The 19,351-nt window shown below is 37.3% G+C and overlaps 1 long non-coding RNA gene across 1 annotated transcript in view; it reads left to right on the forward strand.

Annotated features, from left to right (window-relative positions):
• The first annotated feature begins 2,727 nt into the window (after positions 1-2,727).
• The window catches only part of LOC138923469 (uncharacterized), a 76,854-nt gene continuing 60,230 nt past the window's right edge, over positions 2,728-19,351 (forward strand). The window contains exons 1-2 of the long non-coding RNA XR_011437115.1: positions 2,728-3,159; positions 8,895-8,953. This is a non-coding gene — a long non-coding RNA (uncharacterized lncRNA). The remainder of the gene's footprint in view (positions 3,160-8,894; positions 8,954-19,351) is intronic.

A 19,351-nucleotide genomic window follows, 5' to 3' on the forward strand; every position in this document is an offset into this window, starting at 1 on the left:
ACCATATAGTTCTTAATCACCATTCAGTTTCAGAGTACTTTCATATCTGTTACCTCATTTGAAAAATGACCCATGGACAAAGAAACAATACATTTGATCCAGCCACATGCTTGCAGACTGCTAGAAGATTTTGGAGAGAGAAACTTCAAAGGAAGCAGAGAGATTTGCTCCCTTTGCTCAAAGGCCATGGACACCTTGCCCTTGCAGAGCAAAAACACAGGCTGGCAACCAGCAACTAACACTGCAAAACACATTACTCTAGAATCTGAAAAGTGATCCTAGAGTTTCTGCCTGAATATCTTTTCTGTCACTGCTACTAACTGAAGATTACTTTTGTTAGTATTCCCCTACTCCAACAAATCTCAAAAAATAAAACCTTTGACTAAGATTTCACTAAGTCATGAAGACTTAGTGAAAGTGTTTTTTTGAAGGGGGTGTACCATTCCCTTTAACGCCCCTCCCCAAAAAGCAAATTTTATCAGCAATTATTTCACTTATATTTCAAAATATGACTCTAATACACATTCTTACACTACTTCTCCGGTTAGCTTGTAATTCATATAGGCTTCTGTCATTTTGCTCATTCTGTTGCTCTCTGTGAACTATTAGCACAACGATGAGGCAGTAAGTAAACTTCTCTAGCCAGTATATTAAGGATTGCAAAAAAAGACGATTTTTCTGCATGAAAATATAAAATATATTGTTTAAACTATATGATCTTAAAAGTAAAATGATGCACAGAAATATGGACATTTTCATATACTATTTACCAGTGAGTAGTAAAAGTCAGCCTGGTACAAACGACGTTTACTTTTGATCTCTGTAGTTACATTGTCCTGTCCCATGATCATAGACTAGATCTGATCTAGAAGAATTATTTTCTACATTCTTATTTTTTTTTTTCCTCAAAGGCCCCAAGAAAAATTTTGTTACAACATGAATCCGTATGAACTCAAAATCTACTGGGACAATAACTTAATGTGAATACTATACTGAGAGGGGGGACAGGAGAGCATTATTTATTAAAAACCAGACAGATTGTCTGTAGAATTCTCCAATGTGAAACTTGGAACCTAGTCTCCTCTTTCCCAGACACATTTCCTTAATTCACCCTGCCCCTTCTTTCCTCTCCTTAGATTCCAAGATCCAGTTCAAATCCTACTGCCTTCGAAAAACTTTTCCTGAATCGTCCACCTGAAGGCAATCTTTTCCTTTTCACCTTCCACATCAATATTTTCTACCCTGCCTGTGTTACCTTTTTTTAACATGTAAGTGAGTGACATCATGGTTAATAACATGGAGGTCCATCCATCTAAAGAGTTGAGGTTCAAGTGCTAGCTCCACACTTACTCACTCTATACATCGGGGCAGGTTTTTGATGTCCTCACACCTCTCTCATTTGGTCATCCATGGGGTAGGGAAGGTTTATATGCTTTTCAGGTCATTACAAAACAATTAGTATAATACCTCGTGCATAGTCTGCTTTTAAAAGATGATAGTGGTCTTTTTAGTCATCATCATTCTCAACATCATTTCTCTAACTACATTTTAGGTCCAAGTAGATGTGGACAAACTCTTACAGTTTTTTTTTTTTTTTTAAATTTCTACATTGCTCAACACTATGTCTTGCTCATAGTAGGTACACAAAAAATACTTGTTAATTAATAGCTGTCTGACACTGGTGAAGAAGAAGGAGGAAAAAGGAAAGATAAAGGGTAAGATAACTTTATATGGACAGTGGTAATGTTAAAATTAATATCCTGGAGTCAATATTTAGCTTCTATATTAAATCAACAGAGTAAATGTTAAAGTTTTGACAAAGATTCATTCAGTGTATGCTCGAATAAACTGTGATTCTGCTGCTGTGAGTAAAATATTCTTTAAAGTACTAGAGGGCCAATGAAGAAATGATTTTTAATGTTGTGAATGTGTAAATTGGAGGGAATATATAAAGTAACACTTAATCACTTACAATTTTCTAGGCACTGTGGCCAAATCTGGGAGTGAAATATTTTACAGGTCATTACCCTAAGGCATCTCAAGATCAAGAGGGCAGATGACTAAGCAATGTATTATGAGAGGCTGATATGCCTACATAAATGTTTATGTAGGATGTTAAGGAGGCAGAGAGGAAGGACACACAAACAGTCCAGGGGAAGGAGATAGGAAGCATTTACGAAAAGATTATATTTGAGCTAAATCTTGAGGACTCAGGGAAATAGGCTGAGAGGCCGCTGTGATTGTCCAGGAGAAGTATGACTAGGGTCTTGAAAAAGAAGCTAAAAGGCAAAATTAGAGAAAGGCATGAACCAGAAAAATAATACGGCAAAACTCTATGATAGTTCATCCTGAGTTAATCCAAGTTTGGGAAGAGTGGAATTAGTGACTAGCTCCCATCCTACACCTGACCTCTGTTTTCCAATGGGAGTAGTCTAAAGTCTTTCCTTCTGAAGGAAAGATGAAGCCAAGTAGGGAAATAGCAGACAACTGCATCTTAAGAAAGTGGGTCCTTATATCCTCATTATTCTCCTGGCCCAAGCCCTCCAGATTAAGTCAACAAAACGAGTCCATGCCTAGGCAGATTCCTGGAATCACTGCTTCTTTCCCAGAAGTTTCAGCCTGTCGCAGAACCAGTTATCCCCATTTCTGATTTATGCTGGAGTGGACAGCTGCCACCAGGTGGCGCCAAATTGCAGGCAGGTCTTGAATGGGTTGGATCTCAGGCTCGGATTCCCTGACTGTGAGCCGCACAGGCTTACCCCAGTCATTTCATTACCTTCACAACAATGTGATCCAGCATTTGATGCGGCTGAAATTTTTAGACCCTACATTTCACATTTTGGTAAGGATTTCAGGGCATTTTCAATTGAGAGAAGAAAACTAAAGCCCGGAGAAGGAAGACAAATGTAAGATAATTTGAATCTGCTGACTCATCAGTGCATGAAGTGGTTCCTTGGTGGAGAGGGAAGAAGATTGGGTTTACAGGGGAAGGAAGGATGGAATCCTGGCCTTCACATTTCAAGTTTCTAGAACAGGCATTCACAAAAGAGTGAGAAGCAGAAAAGGCATAAAAGAAGACCATCTGAGCAAGAAGAAAGCCATCCTACTGGCTTATTTCATAAGCAATGCACAACATCTGGAGAAGTGGTGGCATCATCGGTAGGAAAAACAGCTTTTAATGTTCTTGTGTTTGTTTTGTTTTGTATTGCTGCCCAGTTTCAGGAATAGTGTGGTTAGTTTTGAAATGTATAAAATAATTTCTACTTGATTCTCTCTGAGAGTGGCATTTGAATCATTCCTGCCCCTCTGATAATAGTTGGAAATTTGCAATGTTGGCAGCCCCCCGCCCTAGTTCTTGAATCCAGGATAGTTTAAGATGCCTAATTTTTATTTCCCCCTGAATCTCCATATCTCTTCCCAGTACAGCATTGAGTGTGAGCTCTGCCTAGTGACACAGCTTTTCTGTTGTCTCATGATTAGGCATTTTCTGTCTTCTGCCCCTTGGCTAATGTTATTGCCTGTTGCTATGGAACTGCTTATGCCTGTGAAACTTGCCTCCCAGGGAAGCTTTACCCCTAGTGCCCATAATTGATTCTACTGTGGAATTACCCCAGAGGGTTCCTCAATTGAAGGAAGTCTTAATCCATCCAAAGTCCCAGCAGTGAATAGTAGCTTTACCATGTATGTCTCAAGATGCTGTCTCTTCTCGGCTTTGGATGAGGTGCACCTTGAGTAGGATTCAATCTATATCATTATACAGTAGTAGAATCTGCCTCTAGTCAGTGCCTCTGAAATCTCTGACCGCACTTGGGAAGCACTAGGGGAGTTCTTTAAAAAAATCTCACCACCCCAGAGTTTTTAAATCAGTAGATCTGAACTAGATCAGGAGCCTTATTTTCTTAAAGTACCCTAGGAGCATGAGTATGTGCAGTGTTGAGAACAACTTCCCTAGTCCTTTAGGAAGGATCAAATGATCCTCCACATTTTAACCTGCTCCTTAGGTTGATTCTTTTCCTTATTTAACACATGCAGAGATATTGTTTCCTGGACTTGAGTGCCTACTTTTACAATTTCTGCACTTTCTGTTATATGCATCATTTTAGCTTAATATGCTTCTTTAGATTTTTTTCTGGAGGAACCTCCCTTAGTGAGAAATATAAGCTTGCCAAACATACCCACTTTTCAAAAAATCTTGTCCTGCTACCTTATCCTGAGTAGGATAATCCCACCTAGGAGCTATGATCCCATCAAACTAACATCTAGTTCAAGCTTGAACTCCATTTACTATAGTTCTTCCTGATGTCCTTTTGGTGTGGTTAATATCAGAGCTGTTACCCTTGTTTTGGTATCGGTGAACTGCAAAAGATATTCTTCCTGCATCCCCATCATGGAGCTGTGTGCCCTTACACGGCACTGTGTCTACCCAAAGCACAGAGCAACTTATTTTAACTTGCACAATTTTGCCTTATGGGATTGTCATGGCCCTGCTTAAAGTTTTCTCTTTTCTCTTCTCTGGACCCTAAATCTTGTGTGGGAAGTCACTCTAGTCTTTCTGTGATGTTGACATTTTTGGGCCAAAGTCATCCTACCTGATTGGTAACAACTAGAACAACATTATTTTCCCCGATACCTTCTTTAAGAAGAGTTACATTCAGATAAACCTCATTTTCCCTTTTATACCTCTCTATCCTGGCCTTGCAGATCACTTTGCAATTTACGTCTATTTAATATCTTTCTAAGATTCAACTTTTCCCTTGAGGAAATTTCTCTTGTCCCAGAATAATCAGTGTTTCTTTTGTTTTAATTATTTTGCTATTTCTTATCTGATGAGAGAATTGTACCATGTTTTTCTAGTCACTCCAGTTTTTCTTTGATTCTCTGAACAAGTATTATTTTTAGAGCCAGAAGTTCCATGCACAGGTTTTATAAGAACCTCCTCATTTGTGAATGAAACTACATTTTACTACTGGAAAACTAAAGCCATAGTCAGGGTTGTATATTTAATCAAATTTAATGATCAGCTTGAGACCAAGAACAGAGCAGGATTTCTGCTGCCAGGCAGATCCCTGATATGGAGAAGCCCCATAATCAGATAGGTCAAGTTTTGCTGGGGAACAATGAGTCAATAGGTGGAGAGAGACTAGGAGAGTTTCTCTAATGAAAGATTCTTTTATGTGTAAAGAAACTTGAGGAGAGAAGCAGATGTGCTCTTCCCTAATGCTTATTACTAGGTCCGATGGGGTTTCCTCTGAATGAACGGGCTGTGGAGTGCAGAGGGAGGCAGTGCACCAATATTCACTGTCTAAAAGTAATTCTGAAAATGATCTAGAAAGATTGCTTTGTTGGAGATTAATGACAGGAGGGATCATAGCATATGACTGTTGGTTAACTGGATTTTTCTTTAGTCCTGCAGTTAAGAGTTCTCTCACTTGTAGTGATAAGGAAGAATGATAGCATATCATTCATATCATATCATATCAAGGAAGAATTCAAGCATATGTAGAGTAGGAAAACATTTATAAATATATTAGAACACACATTTTTTAATATTTTTATTTTATTTCGAATTACAAAATAATAGATTTACTATAGAAAATGTTTAGCAATACTTATGATAAATAATAAGACACCACTAATACAAGCATTTATAAAAATAATATTGGAATTAACTAATAATATCTAATATCTATAGAAAAATGTTAAAAATCACCTAAAAACCCTAAGGATTCAAATAGATGGGGAGAAATAACATCATCATAGATTAATTACAAAACTTAATTTGTAAATATATAATTTCAAAATTCTGATTGTATTTATTTGAGAAATTTGAAGAAATTATTTAAATTTTTATGGAAGGATAAAGATCCAAAGCAGAGTGAGTTAACTCTGAAAAAGTACTGTAGAATGGAGGGATAGGGGAAACCACGTGCAGCTGATGCGAGAACAGGGTTTACACAAAGCAACATGGCTAGATAGTCAAAGCATGTTGCTGAGTGAAACACGTAAAGTTGACTTATTTCTATAGCGTGGCACTATGCATACAAATTAATACAAACACATGAAACAACCACACATAAAAGAATATGCCTTAGAATTTTTATAATATGTCAGAAAAAATGGTATAAATAAATGAATAAACCAACTGACAATTCTTGAATTTACAATAGAGGTTAATGAACAAAGGTATGTGATTAATGTAATTTCCTTTACAAAGTCTGAAATAAATAAATAAAACATATGTTAACCATGCATTTCCATTTGTATCTTATTTTTTTCTGATTATAAAAGTAATAAGTGCTTTCAGTTGAAAATGAACAGAAGTATTGAGAATCAAAACACAAAACTGTAACCAGCCCACTGCTCCCACCTCTTTGCAAAGGGACACACTATTAAAACTTTGGTATATTTTCCATTCATGCTATCTTATAGATATTATTCTGTATTTTCTTCCTAATATTATGGATTAAATATTCCCCAACATTAAAAAAACACATTCTCTAGACACATATATTTCAATGGCTATAGAGTATCATCGTCTCAATCAGTAGGCTCAGACCAACCTCTACAGAGCCCAAATGGAGGTTACCTGTTAATTTTTCTAAAAAAGCTAGTGATTCGTAATTGGGAGTTTTGGACTCCATATGATCATTTATCTGTGCCAGAGGAGAATGAAATTTTATAATGTAAAGTGCATTTTCATAAAAAAAAAGGCTTATAAACTGATGCCGTAGAAATAGAATTTTCCTGTTCTTTTCAGGATGGTTAGCATGTGAGACTCACTGGCGCCTCACAGTGGTGAGTCCCCCCAACTCCACAACCAAAAATGTCCACTTCTTTTGAACAAGAAGGAAAAAAATTATAGGAACTCAGGCAGAGATTATCTGTTGAGATCTTTATTTTAATTCTGAATGCATTGTTAAGCTAGTGACTTGGGTCTAACAACTAACAAAATAGTAGGAATATTGCTGTCTACCGACAGGAGTGCAATGACTTGGAAAGGAATTCAGTTTGTGTGGGTGGGAAATGACAGGAGGGAGTTGAAAGAGATTTTTAAAAGATAATTTGTGAATCATCTACTTAGTGGAAACCACTGAGAAGACAGAATCAATGAGTCACAGAGTCCTGAGAAAGAAGAGAGATTGGACAGTAGATAGCAGCTTTGGTGAGAAGTAGGTGCTCTTCTAGTTAAATCTCAGAATGAGGAAAAGCAAAGCAGCATTAAAAAAAGAAAAGGACCTATTCATACCCGGAGGAGTTGCAGTAACGTGTAAAAGCATATAACAGAGAAGGTGTCGGCAAGGCTGTCAAATATCAAGGAGAAATCAAAGGAGAACTCAAGAAATGCCCTCTCTATTTTAAGATCAATTTTGGAAATGCATAGACTGATGCTAAACCTTGTAGAACAGAGAAAAATACATTATACTGGGAATTGGGACCTATAGTCCACATTTGAAACTCCCAGATTTCTGAGACTTGGGGAAAAAAAAGTCCCATACCCTGCTATGTATCTTGGCTTTTCCATTTGTACAAGGAAAAGTTTGATTTATTGATTTCCAAGACTCTTTAGTTGTAAAATATTAGAATTCTGAGTGCAACAATGAAGAGAAAAAATTATATGTAGTGATGTAAAGGAAATAATTTTGACTTGTCATGCACATTAGATTGGGAAACATACTAAATATGATTTTAATGATATTAAATACCCATTTTCATACATAAATATTGAGCTATATGTATTCCGTAAAATTATCTTTTTATACCTTTATATCTTTGACCTGTAATAAAAGAATACCTGGAACCTAGACCAAATAAAAAGGGAGAGGAAAACAAGACTGAGTCATGACAGCTGCATACTTTGCCCATTGGGAAGTAGCCAAGGCATGGACTTGCGACAGTCCTGGAGCGAAGCCAGAGGACATGACAACAAAGGGCTTTGAGTCTTTCCAATGGCCACTTGTGCACATAAGTCATGTCCTTCCTTCATACATTTGTATCCAACCCTAGGGAGGATCCAGGGAAAGTAGATGCCTGAGATATTTGAGTGACTGAGCAGTTTTTCCAGTAAGACTGATCATAATCAAAGTGGAGTCTTTAAACCATAGATTTGGATTTAAATTATTTAAATTATTATTTTAAAGATTGGCAACTGAGCTAATAACTGTTGCCAATCTTCTTTTTTGTTCCTGATTTTTCTCCCCAAATCCCCCCAGTACACAGCTGCATATTTTTTAGTTGTGGGTCCTTCTAGTTGTGGCATGTGGGATGCCACCTCAGCGTGGCCTGATGAGCAGTGCCACGTCCACACCCAGGATCCGAACCAAGGAAACCCTCGGCCACTGAAACAGAGCATGTGAACTTAACCACTCGGCCATGGGGCCGGCCCCTATTGAAATTATTATATAGATTGTTTACACTGCTGAATTGGATTACATTTTAAGCCAAAGTATCCAAAGTGAAAGTTTTTCCTCTAACCCATGAATGGAAATTTGGGGAGTAACAGTCATTGGCTATAGACAAACTAAATTAAGCATATTTCTCTCAGTACATGTGAAGTATTGTGAGTTAAATTTTGACACCCACATATGCCATTCTATAAATAAGAAATCTCAGGCTGTATTCTGTTCTTGTTGTGTTCAGGTATATTGCTGCCTTCTAGAATACAGCTTATAGAGGCAGAAATAGCTTCTCATCTTTGTCCAAGCTGTGAAGTTCAAGGCAAGCGACCTCTGTGAGATCAATCAAAGATTCATTAACTGAGATTCACAAACAGGCTGTTTGAACAACATGGCAGTGCACTCTAATAGCTTGTATGGCTACTTCATTTTATGCTGAGGAAATTCCCTCTTAAAATTTTTCCTTAATTTATTCTTGATGGAATGTCTTTCATTTCCTAGGAACAGCCCTATTAACAGAAGATAGGAACCCAAGGAGGTGAAGGTGGAATAGACAAGATGTAAGTAGGTCATGAACGGCCCTTTATTTATTTATTAAATAAACAACTATTGATCACCTGCATATGTCAGACACTGCTCTGTGTGGTGAGGATAAAAGAACAAACAAGGAAGGCATGGAGCTTACATTGCAATTGGGGGGGGTAGAGACAACAAAACAATAAGTAGGATAATTTCAGATGGCAGTATGCGCTATAAAGAAAATAAGGCAAAATCATATGACCAAGAGTCTGTGGGACATGGAAATTTCTTTGGAACAGAAGAGGGAAGGACTCTGAAAAGAAACCATTTTAACTCAAATTAGAAACATACAATAGAGTCGGTCATATAACAAAGGGGTTGGAAAACTCAGGCAAAGTGAATAAAGCCATATGGATCCAAGTTGGTTGGTTAAAGCGAGAGAATGTAGGCTAGTTTGAGTCTGGTGAGGGCTGGGGTGGGAGAGTGATTCAAGATGAGGTTGCAGAAATAGTCGGGGCTAAATCTGACAAAGCCATGGTAAACAGTTTAGATTTTTTTCTAAGTGAGATTATGTAATGGATAATACTGGTGTCCAAATTCCCTGGGATCTGTATGACCATTTTTGTGCATATTTCAACTTCAGCATGCTTTTCTTCTAAGAGCTAGTGCCTGTGACTCTTTGTTGAAGGAATGCCCTTAAACGGCTTTGGAGCCTGCCTTGTCCACACTGCAGAGAAGTGTCTGAAAATTTATGTCTGTGACTCCCCAACCAATAATTAGATAATTCATGGGTCCAGCCTACAGTTGAAAAAAACACTGAGGGTTAATTTTCTCTCCAGTTTCTCCTCGGCATCAGGCTGAAACGACCCTCCTCGGGACTTTGCCTGTGGTCACACCCTTGCCTTGACCTCTCCCTGTCTCTGTTCTGCTCTCCCAGCTCCCCGGGGAACAGTTCCTTACCAGTTTCCCTGGGAACATTTCCTCAGAAAATCCCTTGCATACCGAACCTCATCTCATAGTCTACATTTGGGAAACTCAAACTCTGACAGTCGGACGATTTTGGAAGACTAAAGAGAAGGACAAAAACTGCCTAGTGTTTTAAAAATATCACTGTGGCTGCTGTGTGAAGAATGATAGTGGGGGTTAGGGGAGGCCAGGGAATAAGGGAAAAAGGTGAGCAGGCTATTTTAGTAATCTGGACTAGATAGCAAGCTATAAATTACCTAAACTAGAGATTTCTAAGAGGTATGTGCATTGGAGGGACTGTCATAAATGATGCATTGAGGTATAAAAAGAAAATAATAAATTCTGTCTCTTTGTGTCAGTCTACAAATCAGGAAGTGTGCTTCACTACTGTTTAGTTTGTTGGTTCGCAGAGATACGTACACTTATACTTGGAATAAGTTTATATGTTGGGAGATGTGCTCAAGATTTTGTGCTGAGGAGATAGGCCATCAAAAATGTTTGGAGAACACGGGTTTTAGACACCAACAAGTTTTATGTTTTCTATCAACATGCAGTTTATTCGTGGTACTCTTATGCAATGCTTTTCTTGTGTATGTATCTGTAGTAAAATGTCTTTGCTTTTAATCATTTTGAGGAAGGGGATTGAGTCATTTGGGTGCTTCTGTAGGTTGGTTATTTGGACGAACGAGACTATTCCATTTCTTCTGAAGAAATGCATAACTAGTGGTAGGGGCAAGTCTGACAATTCTCGATTATTTTCTGAGGATAAGAAAATTAAAAGTGCTCCAGATGCTTTAAGTGTAATTTTCCATCTACCATAAATTTACTTCAGAGTGCTTTCCTCAAACAAGGTCAGGGCATTAGTGCTCATTAAGGACTATATACATGCACAGATTGAGAATTCATCAGAAAACCAATCATTTGTCTGAAGTCAAAGAAAGTCTGTAGAAAAAATTGTGAGCTGAGTTTTTTCCCTCACTCAGCAATCCACTGCCACGTTTTCCATCAGATATCACTCTTTTGAAATGTAGATTTATTATTCAGCTATGGTCAGGCCAAACGAATCAGGAGACAATTGCCATTGAAGAGAAAGTTTGTTACTCACAGTTCCCAAGAAGAGAGACATGCCATGCAGGGCCACGTGGGGAAACACCAGGGTCTGGCAGGAGGTAGAAAGAGCAAGAAGAAGATGTGACAAGAACCTTTATTGTGGTTTCCATTGGGAAGTCATGGCAGAGCAGGTAAACAGGCTTATGATTGGAAAGTATGAATAAGTTCACAGGCTCTGGGGTACAGGAGCTATCTTTAGGTGTCTGTTACCTGGCTCTGAGGTGACAAGGACAGAGAGATAGTGGCATGGAATACAAGAGCTCTGTGAGAGCTGGATAAAGTAGATAGTCCAGGGTATAGGCTTTGGATTGGTTGGTTTGCTTGGGAAAGGCACACTTGCGGGCAAGTCCATTACTATCTCTAGAAATTGGCTAGCCATGGCAATGTCAGTTCTCTCCTGTGTCAACAAGGTCCCAAGACATCAAAGCATCAGAAAATAGAGAACACAAAAAGCATGATCAATGTGATCACAAAGAAAGAAGGAAAATATGTTTCTGTGATAGAATGAAAGAAGGAAAGGAAGAAGAAAGAGAGAAACAAGAGAGAGTGAATGAAGAAAGAGGGAAAGAAAAGAGGTAACCAAAGAGAAGAAAATAGAAAAAAAAGAAAGTATGAAGAAAACAAAGAAAAATTGTTTCCTTTTGACTAATTCTATTTTTTTTTTTTTTTGAGGACGATTGTCCTTGAGCTAACATCTGTGCCAATCTTCATTTATTTTGTATGTGGGATGCCGCCACAGCATGGTTGATGAGCAGTATCCAGATCCGCACCCGGGATCTGAACCCGCGAACCCTGGGCAGTCAAAGCAGAGTGCGAGAACTTAACTAGTACATCACCAGGCTGGCCCTCAATTAATTCTTCAGTTGGAATGATTTTAGTATGATATTCAAAAGACAATTTTAAAAGTTATTTTAACTACTTTTATTCTTATGTGGATTGACTCATTTAACAATGAAGAAAAATGTAGCTAAGTAGATTTGAGACAACTGAATGACTGCGTATTTCATAAAAATAACTCTATATTGAAAATATATTGAATGTATTTCGACTTAAGCTTTTGCATAATCTTTTTGTAAATTGTGTATGCCTGAATGATTTCTGCTTTAGGAGAATAATGGAAATTTCTAGTAATCAAGAATTGAGAACTTGACAAGTGTTTGAGAGAGAAGCTGGCACTCTCGTTTCTGGTAAAATATTGAGAAATTATAAAAAACCATATATCTTGTTGCTGATTTTTTTTCTTTCTTGTTGGACCAAGACTGTGTACATTGGTTTGAATAAGAACCATTTAAATATTGTAAATATTTTAGGTTTTTTACAGGCATCACAATCTGCTTTTAAGGTCACCCTGGGCTTTGCACTACATGAAAAACTTCCAATGTACTCATGTACTTTTTCTTAGTCATTCCTAATCTGAAATCTCTGAACATTTCCCATGTGCTTGAGAGAATGAATATACAACCGACCATGTATGACAATTGAACTTGGACCTATAAGCTCCACAGCAAACAGCCCAAGAAGCCAAACCACAACTTCTGCAGCATTCAGCACTGAATGATCAGGACTGGGTCACAGTTTCCCTAATTTTTGTTCCTTGGGCCCAACCAGAGAAAGCCAAGCATCTCCAAACCAATCACATAGGAACATATGATTCCCTACTTCCAGGTAGCCCACATCCAGGTCCCCCAAGCCAACAACTCCCCATCAGAGCTCACCATGAGCCTCCTCTTTTTTTTCCACTATAAATCTTTCCTACTTCCCCCTAAGTTTGAGTCTCTGCCAAAGGCAAGTGATGGTACTTAATTCCTTTGGACAGGAGGCTTTAAATAAATAGTCTCTACTTGTCCTTATTTGGGTGGTTTTCATGTATTTCCACATGCTTTTTACGTCTTTTCCTGAGACTGATTTCTTTTCCTCCCACTAGTCTTCACAATTCTTGCTTATGATAAGATGAGCAATGTCTTTCTTCAGTACCAGGTATTTTTTTAATAAATGAGATTCTGTTACACCAAGCAGGGTGGAGTCTAGGTAAAAGTATGATTTGACGAAGGTGAATTTGTTTTCAAGGATTGCAGACCTTTTACAATTATTTGTTCTTACCTGACTTCTGACATACACTTTCTGACTTTTATTTAATGATAAAACCGTTCCCTACCTTCCCCTAGTACCAAAATATATTTCCTGAACTTATTTTGAGGTTAGTAGAAACAATATGGGGTAATATGTCAAAGGTCCTGAATTCAAAATAGAGGTTTTCTATTTAACCTCAGGCAATTCATTTAACTGCTCTGAGTTGCAGTATTTTAATCTATTAATGAGACTAATATTGCTTTCTTGATATAGAGCAAAGTTAAATAACAACGCATAGAAGATTTTTGTAAACAATTAAGTGACTCACAAATATCTCCCCCTTTTTTGACTTTTAAAGCATTTTTAATTTTGGTAAAATACACATAACATAAAATTTACCATCTTAAACATTAAGTGCTGTTGGGTGCATTCACAGTGTTGTGCAACTGATATCCAGAATTCTCTTTATCTTGCAAAACGAAAACTCTATATCTATTAAGCAACAACTCATATCCTTCTAAGGATATTTGTAAATTAATATGTGATAAAGGTCAAAGAATATTCTTTTGACTGTAGATTCAGGATACATTCTGTAGGAAGAGTTTGATTGGCATGAAACAACTTTATCCTGGCCCCTAAAATGGCCCAATTCTGGCTTCATTTACCACATATTCATTTTAATTATGCTTGTCTCATATATTCTTGTCCTATTCCACATCAGTCAAAATAATATTTCCAAAACTAAAATGAGATCATGTGTCTCTTGACACGGGATCTTGAAATCCTTTAGTGGCTTCCTAGTATTCTGAGAATAAAACTGAAATCTTTAATATGCCCTTTTAAACTTCTGGTTTCAGCTTATCTCTTCAGTTCCATCTTATAATAATCTCTGTCATATGCTTATTCAGCCTCCTGAATTTGTGGTTCTCTCTTCATAGGTCATTTTTTGTATATATACATGCTATGAAGCTCTTTGTCAGATCCCTTTCATTTAGGGTCTTTTCCAGAAAGCCTGTGAGAAAGGTTAGAGCATTTCATGATGTCAACTTGAGATCATCTCGTAACAACAAAACTCCACTATTCCATATTGCATTACCAGTTGGGTCCCGAAAAACTAATGAAACTTTCACAGAATGAGGTGTTACTGGAGTATAGAGAGACAATACAACCAATTACAATGTTTACAACTACTAAATGGCAACAAGAATAAACATAACATCTACAATATGAAATAACTTTATATTTGAACATAGGTGGGAAAGTCACTCTGGTAGAGTTGCAGTCAGCTGAAAGGCAATGGTACTGTTCTAAAATGCTAGTGATACAGGCAGTCAGATGACGAAAACTTTTCTGTGTACAACAGAACAATGTTTTAACACTTGTTTTAAACAATTGTTTTAACTCTCACTCTTGTTTAGAGACTTGGCTTTTTATGTTAATACATATCCCTGAAGTCAAGCTTTTTTAATGGTGGATAATGCCATTCATTTTGTAATTCCTTTAAGTGTGGATGACAGTCAACTGCACCAAAGCAAACAAATACCAAAGTATTTTTCTAAAGTGTAACACACACAGGCCGAAATCAAGGTTTACTCTTATACCAACTTGTGACATGGAAGATTTAAATTACTTTGCGCAGTAAAAGAGAAAGAGTGGTACAACGGATAACACCATGAGAATGGCAAATTATTTCTTTATACTCTGGAAAACCAGCTGTGCTGAAGCTCAGCAACAATCTTAAAATAGAATGGAATGTGTGAAAATCTGGTCATTGTTGTCAACTATTTTCGTGTTCTTTACTGTGATTTCCTTATAGAAGAGGTATGAACTCCAAAGAAATTATGTGCTGCTTGTCAGAACAATTTAAAGTTATGGAGATATGGAGGCAGACAAAGAGTGTAGAGTCAGAAATATTTTCTTCAGGCTAGTGGCTGTAACTTTTTGATTTATATTACCAGACTTGGTTGCCGGTTACCATGGTGGTTAAATCACATCCAAAATTTTGACAGATTCTTGGAAAGTAAAAACAGATTGTTCCTAATTAAACACAAAAAAGGTGAAACTCGTAGACTTTTAAGGACTTTAAAGCTATAATTTATGTGTTAATCCACAGTAATTAATTATTGACCTTTGAAATACTTAAGAAAGGAACTAGAGGTGATTTTTCTTCAATAAATTAATTCAATCCAAGGATAAAAAAAAGAAGACTAAATTGGGCAGGGAATGACAATATTTGCAGTAGTTATGATTCATTTTTGTCAGTTTGTTCTACACTGATTTTGTGTGTGAGTGTGTGTAAAGTATCTACTTCCTTTTAAAGAATTAGCTTATTCATTATGATTTCCCATAGTCTGTCAAGAGGTTAGTAATTTCCAGGCTTTAACCTGAAACTCCACCATTAAAGATTTTGGTTTTAGAGGGAATAACTGGCCCAAAGGTCAAGTCCATGCTACTCAAAATGGCAGAAAATCTCACCAGAAGCTGTAGGCCATCTTGCCAGACTTTGCTGTGTCGTGTCCCTTACCCTTTATACCCCAGAAACAACAAAGTGCTGGTCATTTTCTTCCCATATCTTATGCTTCTTGACTCCAGATTTCTGTTATAATCTCACCTGTGTTTGGGTTCTCCCATTCGTATTGCCATCTTATCACATCATTGAAAATAAATTGGGATTGAAAATAGTATCAGCAAAGTCAGTGAGAGACCTTGTAAAATACAACAACAGTTCTGTAAATGTCACAAAATCAAGAATGTGGAGTAACATCAAAACAAAATGAAAGAAGCAATTTAAACTTATTGTGATGCACGAAAACTGAAATTCTCTGAAATCGCTTTTCTAATTTGTTAAATGGCATAATGTCACTGAACTTGAAGGGCTATTTTAAGATGAAATGAGATAAAATCTGTAAATCAAGTCCATTGTTTGGTACTTTATAAATCTTGAAGTTATCCTGGATTTGTCACATTTTTTTTTTCAACCCTATGTCTTATCCAGAAGTAGAGTAAGTTGAATCCGGTTTCAAAACATATCCATGGAACTATCATTCCTCCCCACCTTCACCAACATCATTGCAGTCAGACAAACTCCGAACCATATGCTTTGCATTCCCTCTTGCCCTCTATACTACTCCCCAAGATCCTTTACAAAAACAAAGTTAGTTTACATCACTCTACTTTTTAAAGGCCTAAAATGATTTGTTTCTACCCTTAAAATAAAAAGCAGTCTAGGGGCTGGCCCCCTGGCCAAGTGGTTGGGTCTGTGCGCTCCGCTGCAGGCGGCCCAGTGTTTCGTTGGTTCGAATCCTGGGCACGGACATGGCACTGCTTATCGAACCACGCTGGGGCGGCGTCCCACATGCTACAACTAGGGGGACCCACAACGAAGAATATACAACTGTGTACTGGGGGGCTTTGGGGAGAAAAAGGAAAAAATAAAATCTTTAAAAAAAAAAATAAAAAGCAGTCTACATTCTACCTTGTAAGACTACATTATTCGGCCCTGGCTTACTGTTAATCTAAAAAAATCCCCCAAACCCAAAACCAAACAACAGAAACAACACCCAGTTCAGGGCTTTTTCATTGTTTCTTCTGAATGGAATATTCTGTGCAGATATTCCAGTAGCTTATTTCATTTCATTGAGGTCTTTACACAAATCTTACATCCCTAAAAGTTCTTTGATTATCCAAACTAAAATAGAATGCTCTCTCACTTTTAAATTTTATTTCCATTAGGTGTTTTTCTACATGACACTTAATGCTACCAGCCTTTATGTTATATATCTATCAATCTGTTTATTTATAGTTTTTTCTCACCTCCAGAATCCAGACTTTAGGAAGGCATTTGCTTTTGTTTTCTAATTAATCACTGGCATCTGGCATAGTGTAAGTGCTCGATAAATACTTAATGAATTAATGGAAACTCAGATGAATTAATGAATAGACTATAACTAAGAGGTAGCTATTAATATAACAAAAAAAGTCATATACATTGCTACATACACTCCTCCAAACAATACTGTGAGGTCGGCATTTATTGTATTCCAGGTTTCATAGATAAAAAGTGACACAAAGAAAGCTTAAATTACTTGCTTGATATCTTGCGTCAAGCAGCTTTTCCAAACCTAGCTTTTTTTGTCTCTAGAAGATTCTCTTTTCTTATCAGGCATACCACTTTCCTCCAGAGAAATGAAGACAGAGCATGAGCTAATCCGTGGTTTTCACATCAAGCAATATTTTACTGGGGGTTGGACACCATTTCACGACAACTGAATCAGAGTGTCTGAGAGTAGGGCCTGGGCATTTATATGATTCTGATTCTGATACCATATGTTTATTAAATGCAAGCTTCTATTTATAATGTCAAATATGATAGTTATAATCTTCTCTTTATCTTTCTCCTTTATCTTCATACCCCTGAAAAAAAACACTGGGACAAATATTAATTCATAAAAGTAAATTCTGAGGCCAGAAAAAATGTTTGCTTATCATATTGACCAAGGTAAAAAGACCAACTATTTCCAGAATTGGCAATGCAAAATAAGACCTCAATGTGATACTCTTACACACACTCCCAAAGGACCGGTGATTTGTTGATTTTTGTTTTTGTTGTTTGTGCTTTTGGTGTCATGACCAAGAAATCATTGCCAAAACCAATGTCAAGGGATTTCTTCCCTACATTTTCATCTGGGAGTTTTATGGTATTAGGTCTTATGTTTAAGCCTTTGATCCATTGTGAGTTAATTTTTGTGAGTAGTATAAGACCTCCTTTGAGCATTTCTTGCAAGGCAGGTCTAGTGGTGGTGATCTCCCTCAGCTTTTGTCTGGGAAAGCCTTTATTTCTCCTTCATATCCGATAGATGACTTTACTGGATAAAGTATTCTTGGCTGGCAATTTTTTTCTTTCAATATTTTCAATATATCATTCCACTTTTGCCTGGCCTGTAGAGTTTCTGCTGAGAAATCTGCTGATGAGTATGGGGGTTCCTTTGTAGAATACTTCCCTTTTTCTCCTGGATACCTTTAAGATTCTTTCTTTATCATTGATTTTTGACAGTTTCATTGTAATGTTTCTTGGAGAAAGTCTTTTTACATTGAGATAATAGAGTATTCTATTAGCTTTGGGGACTTGTATGTCTACGTTCTCCCCCAGATTTAGGAAGTTCTCAGCTATTATTTCTTTAAATAAACTCTCTGTCCTCTTCTCTTTCTAGAACCCCAATTATTAGAATATTTGCCTTTCTGATTTAATTCAATAGCTCTCATAGGCTTTCTTCACTCTTTTTAGATCTTAGTTCCCTCGCCTCTTCTAACTGAATTATTTCTATATTCCTATCCTCCAGGTCCTGTATTCTTTCTTCCATCTCATCTGCCCTGATACAGGTGATCTCTTTTGCATTTTTCATCTGATTCATGAATTTGTCAGCTGCAGAATTTCTATTTGGATCTTTTTTATAGTTTCAATCTCTTTGGTAAAGAACTCTTTCTTTTCATTAATTTTATGCTTGATAGTATTAAATTGTGTTTCTGAGTTTTCTTGTAGCTTGTTGAATTTCTCCATAACAGCTATTTTGAATTCTTTGTCAGTTAGTTTGCAATATTCCAGCCCTCTGAGTTCAGCTGCTGGAGAAGTATAATTTTCTTTTTGTGAAACCGTATTTCCTTGATTTTCCTTATCATTTATCGCTATACGCTTCTGCTTTCACATTTGAAGTGGCAGATACTTTCTTATCTAGCTTTTATATCATCTTTGTTTCTTACAATTTACCAGGCTGGCTATTAGAATCCTTTCTTTTGTATTCCAGAGGGTGGTTCTATATTTCAGGTTTGTGGTTTCTCCCTTGCCCACCAACCTTGCACTATTTTCTGAGCAAGCTGCCTGTCTACTGGAGCTCACTCTCGTGGCCACACTTGGTAGCATGCAGAAAGAGCTGATAGAAGAGTGAAAGGAAGTGTGAGTTTAGTACTTGGAGCTTTGGCAGTGGCTGTGAGCTGATGTGATGATTCTTAAGTGGCGTACTCCCAGAGCCTTGTGGGGAAACTTCCTGGTGAAGTCCTGAAGCCAACAGCAGGAACCTCATTCCTTTAATGTCCTTTGATATTCTTATCTGCTTCCTTCCCTTTCTCCTCCTTCTTCTTAGTCATGGAGATCACTCCTCAGAAACCAAGCTGCTGCTGGAGAGAAATGGGTTTCTCCAGCAGCAACCCACACACCTGAGATAGCCAGGCAGTCACTCACCACTTTTGCTTTCTATCTCCTCCACGGAAAGGTCTTTGGTTTCTACTTCCTCTGTAGG

Source organism: Equus caballus, chromosome 3, assembly GCF_041296265.1.
Source record: "Equus caballus isolate H_3958 breed thoroughbred chromosome 3, TB-T2T, whole genome shotgun sequence".
In the NCBI taxonomy this organism is placed as follows: Eukaryota; Metazoa; Chordata; class Mammalia; order Perissodactyla; family Equidae; genus Equus; species Equus caballus.